Source organism: Varanus komodoensis, unplaced genomic scaffold (genome assembly GCF_004798865.1).
Source record: "Varanus komodoensis strain SLA01 unplaced genomic scaffold, ASM479886v1 scaffold8, whole genome shotgun sequence".
Taxonomy (NCBI): Eukaryota; Metazoa; Chordata; class Lepidosauria; order Squamata; family Varanidae; genus Varanus; species Varanus komodoensis.
In genome coordinates, this window is record NW_025336481.1 from 39,430,881 (window position 1) to 39,436,444 (window position 5,564).

The following is a 5,564-nucleotide window of genomic DNA, read 5'->3' on the forward strand; positions in this document are numbered from 1 at the left end:
CTGGACTGACTTCACTTCCTCCGAGCCGCTCTACTGCTGCTCGCTCCGCCCCTCCTGTGGCAACAAAGCCCTCCTCTTAAAGAGTACAGAGGGCATCCTGAGCAGCTCGGATTTTCCCCCGTGTAAGGAATTGCGAATTATGCAAAAGAAGAAAACACGGAAACGCGCCAAGTTGCAAGCTGAGATTATTCAGCAGTTGCAAGCTGGGATTCCTTGCAAGCGTTTGTCACCGAGGTCGTGACAAACCGGGCTGGCCAAGGAAAAGATTCCAAACTCACATTAGTGCAACCGCTTTTACTAGACCTACCAAAATAAGTATGATTACTCTGAATTGTTAAGATTGTTGTTTAAGCTCTTGCTAAATTTTTCTTCGAGTATGTGTTTTATGTTCTGAAATGTTTGTAAAACACCTTGGGAAGTTTCCAAAAGGCGGTATACAGTAATGAAAGATCCCAGCGAAGGTGCAGCCTTTCCTCTGCTTTGCTAGGAATGGAAACACATATGAATGAGGGATGGATTTTATATTTCCAAAAAATAGAAAACCCGACATGTTTCCCTTTCTGCTTCTCAGAAACCCTGGGCCAGCGCCATCTTGTGTAACCTGCAGAGCCTAATTTGAAAGCCTAACCTTCTTCCCGCCACTTCACCTGGAATCTCCGAATGTGCGGATAGCGTCGCTTCACTATCAACTCTGATTTTTTCCCCTTCTTTATTTCTCTGCTCCACCCAAACCTACTTCTGTGACTTGGCTGCTTAAGGTATCTGGAGATACCAAAAGTTTGCATACTTTGTTTAGTTAAATGTATCTTAGAATGCATTGCTATCCATGTCTGTTCAGAAATAAGCTCCCATGAGTTTACTCCAAAGTACAAAAGTTAGCAGTCTAAGGGTGCCATGTTATGCATGCTTAGACAGCATAACTGTGCTGGCTGGAGCATGCTGGGAATTTTGGACTCTTTTTCTGTCTAAATCATGCATAGCATTGTATCTTTAGGTGCTTAATGGTATGAGTTTTAATTTACTGGTGAGAACATGCCGTATCCAGAGGCTTATCTAGTCCTAGATTCTGCTTGCTTGCACAGTGGACAACCAGAAAGCCCTCAAGGAGGCTATGAGTGGAAATGTGCTGGCCGTGTTCCCAGAAATCAACACACTGCCCCTAACACTGGAGGTTCTATATAGTCATCATGACTAATAGCCACTGAATATTGCCACAAATTTGTGCAGTGCTTATTCCAGCCATCCAAAATGGTTGCCATCCTTAGGTCTTGTGGTAGAAAATTCCAGAGATTACTGTACTGTGTGAAGAAATATTTTGTCTGTCTAGAGTCTCCTGCATTCTAGAAATAGGAGAGAGAAAAATTTTTACCCTGTACACTTTCACCATCTTATGCAGGTGGTGAACAATCATGTGTAACACTGGTAAGTTCTGTGGAGCTGTTTGCTTATTAATAAACATTGCAACACAACCTTACATACAAAATCAACCTCTTCTCAACAAATAAATAACAAAGCGTCATGAACAGTTATAATCAAACTACTACAACCTGTGCACCCAAGACCCTGGCAACAGCAGCAATACAAAAAACAAAACCCGGGGGGTACAGCCCAAGCATCCGTTTGAATCCAAACTTAAGCAAAAGAATCTAAAATGGATTCGTCAACTGGTCTGAGTTTCCACAACACAGAAAAGTAAGGTGCATGTGCAGTATCTTCAAAACCCTGGGATTAAATGCCAGTGCAACTGTATATATGTGAATTCACTATATGGATTCACCCTCCAACACAGTAATTATATCTAGACCAATTCAACAGAGGACTTAGTGGCAACCGCAGCTCCTGCCTCTTCAGCTTTCTCACTCTTTTTTATTCAAATTTCTTACAGCCCAGCTCTGTCTTAGTCCCACCCCTTTAGGCTGTACCAATGATTCATAGAGGTTACACATGCATAATTTTAAACACTTCCATCATATTCCCCTAGCTTTTTTCTAAGTTAAAAGCCGCAGACGTTAACCTTCATTTTAGGGAAGCTGCTCTACCACTTATTTGTTTGGGTTGTCCTTTTCTAAACCCTTTGCACCCTATAGTATCCTTTCTGAGGGGAATCAGCATGGATAGGATAAAACAACATTTCAAGGGCACCATGGCAGCATTATTCCTGTGGGTGTTGTGCAGAGGTCCCAGCCTTTGGGGGTAAGTGTTTTGAAACAGTATCATGGGATGTCGTCACAAGATACCTGCTGAAGGGGCTTGTGTCTTCACAAAATGGCTGTTACAGTGGGTTTGGCCAGTTGCAAAACAAAAACCTTTCTCAGAAGGTAAACCAGTGGTACTCAAAGAAAACTAACTTGTTCATGAACTATATAGAAGGCAGAGAGAGGTTCTGTGCTCCACAGTTTCTCTTTGGAACACACTGTTTTCTGATTCAGTGCCCACTACAGAGAGGGCAGACTGGTGAGGCTCAGAGAAAAGTAACTTCACCAAGGAGCTGAGTGTAAGGCAGAAGCATGGCTTGATGATTCTGAAAAAAACACAAATGCACAGACAGGGGCATCACTTCCCCACAGAATGCAGAGCTCCTATGAGCCCCTGACATCTGTAGAAATAAAGATGGGGGCGGAGGCCAGCAATTCCTTTTGCAGTGTGGCAATTTCCCAGTTAAAAACACTTTAAAATATTAAAAAATCTGGAAGCACAGGAAGCAAAAATATAGACCAACAGGCTGTACACTAGAGCCCTCAGGTGTGGTGGTTAAAGATCAAACTAGGACACAAGAAACCCAATTTGAATTGCCACTCGGCCCAAAGCCCACTGGGTGAACATTGCCACCTAGTAGCCTAACCTACTTCCAGGGTTCTTGTTGGCTGGGAGAACTTACACATACTGCCTTGACAGCAGGATATAACCATCATGCATGGAAATGGGTTTCAAATAGGCTGTAAGGTCCCATTTGTTTCCATCTGCTTTCTCTGAACAGACATTGGGTGCTGCTGCTTTACATCAGTTTTATCAAAGCTGAAAATTGGTTTACCATTTGTATGTTTAAGATCTGTGTTAGGCTTCTTCTACTTCGACTTTTTGGGTAGTAGGATATTTGCTACTTTCCCTTGGGCGTAGAAAGGCTTGGGCTGGTCCTTTTGCAGCAGTTTGTCAGGCCAGTTGTTAATGGCCCAGAATGACTGGAGATTTCTTTTTCAGTGGGATCTAGGAAATGGTTGGGGGTCTTTTTGAGTATTTTGAATGGAAGAGGCCATGCCACAATAGAGAAGAGACTGTATTTTCTTCCTACCCAGGGAGTGGAGGAATGCAGTAGAGAAAGCTTATGGTTGCAGGGCAGACTCTGTGGGGTGTCCAACTCTAGAGTCCAGTCCAATACTATTTATATTTACAGAGGCATACAGTCCATAGACCTGAATAGTATTGCAGATAGAATGACACGCAGGAAGTTACATAGCATAAACAGACGCTTGCTTAATACAGTGAAAAACCTTATTCAACCCCAACATCCAGAGTTTTTCTTCTTCTTTTTCCTTGGACAAGAAACAACCTCACTGCAGGTCAATATTAAGAATATTGCCTTAGAGCTGTTGAATAACCCTATGAACAAACTAGTTAATTTAGCTACATTCGTATGAAGCCTGAAGTACCTAAGCAAGTTTCACCAGACATACCTTTCATCTAGGTGCCTATGGGGCATCTGAACCACCTACAAACAACTGGGAGTACAAAAAAGTCCAGGTTTTGTTGTTTAAACCAGTGGGCTGTAACGATAACATAAATTACTGTTGAGCACTAGAGAGACAGGTAACAATAAAAAACATTTTAAGACAAAAAATAAACCATCTGCCACCCTAGACAAAGTGAAACAAAACACTCAGCAAAATGTAACCAACTATGTGTGACCTGGTAGGTTTCATAGCTCTGTTTATGGAAGGATGCATATGTTTCTCTAATGGCGTGAATTAAGACTAAGACTATTTCCTAACACCAAAAGTGTCAGGAGAAAATGGTGAAAGCTGACATTACTGGGGAAGAAGAATCCTGTAATATTACTTGGTGTAACCTATAGGGCATTTGATGCTCTCTTAATTATCCCCAAAATAGAGTTCAGCTCTGTTATTCACCCATCATGTAGATGGGAGACTAAGTGCTAAAGAATTAACAGCTTGCCTAAGCCCACCTGCTGAGTTCATGGCAGAGAAGATTGAAGCAGTGGTCCTGAGTCCATTCACACTCACCTGGGAGTAAGCCTAGGTGCTGCACATCACCAGATCCCTGAGCACGATGATGATAGTAGCTAAGCTAAAGAAGGAAGTTTACAGAATTCCCTTAAATTGTGTGGGGAGTAAGACCAAGCTGCCTTCTACAACTGAGCACTGGGCTCGGCTGCTTTAGCAAATACTTTCAAAACATGGGTAGGATTTTTGTTGTTGCACGGGTGAGCTATGACACCCTGGGAATCCTCTGTCTCATATTACAGCAGTTAACACAAGACAGTTTGAGAGCCAAGAGGTACTTTCCTTGCTGACTCAGTGCTGCACGAAGGAGCATGTGATTTACTGTGGTGTCTTTCAGGGCTGCCTCACATGTAAGCAAGAAGGTGCTTCTGGGTGGTTCCTCCTTTGTCTGGAAGGACTCAGTGGTAGTTACCACCTTTTCTCCAAGGACACAGCTAGCAGGATATGTGAGATGCATCCCTTAAGGAAGTAAAGGCAGGAGCAGAAAATAAGGACAGGTAAAGGCCTCTGAGTGAGAGACTGAAGGAGACACATGCTAGAAAGGAAACCCCCTTTCTAAGGAAGACATGCTGCTTAAAATTGACCCTAGCCATTGAATAGTGTGACAAAACCCAGGAAGCTGTTTATTTAAAGACAGATTTCTGAAGAAACAGTTTCCTCTTCTCTGTGATGACAGTTCTGCAAACGACCTACCCTTTCCATGCAAGAAACATTTGAAAAAATTGTGCTATGATGTACAGAAATGCAAGTCACTACATCGCTTAATTCTGAATTTGTCACCTATGCCAGGAGTAAAGATCCTTTGGCCCAGAGGCCAAATCTGACCTGCTGGTATTCCCCAGAAAGCTTCTGTCCCTTCCCCCCAGCCATCAATCATACACTGGTTTCTGGTTTTTGTGCATCCCACCCCACCCTTGTTCCCTATGAGCCTTAAATGTTTCTCTGAAGGCCTAGTTATAGGCTTGTATTTTGTGTGTTTTGACCCTGATCTCTTGGCCTTCTCTTTGGCTTTGGCACCACCCTCCATAAGGGAAGCACCTTCTGAAAACTCCTCCGGAATGGAATGGGCCCTTGGCTGAATGAGTTATGCACCCTTGCATTATGTAATTACCTGAAGGGAATGGGAACGGAGGATCTAAATATGTCAATTATAAGAACTGCGCTGCCTGTCGGCAGCAGACCTGTTCACCCCACCTTGGTGGTGGAAGTTTTATTCTTCAAACGGCAACTGTGGCTTGATATGTTGTCCAATCCCAGTGAGCATAGGTTGCTGGTATAGTTAACAAACCACTCACAACCCTAAAACAGTTCATAGGATCTGGATGG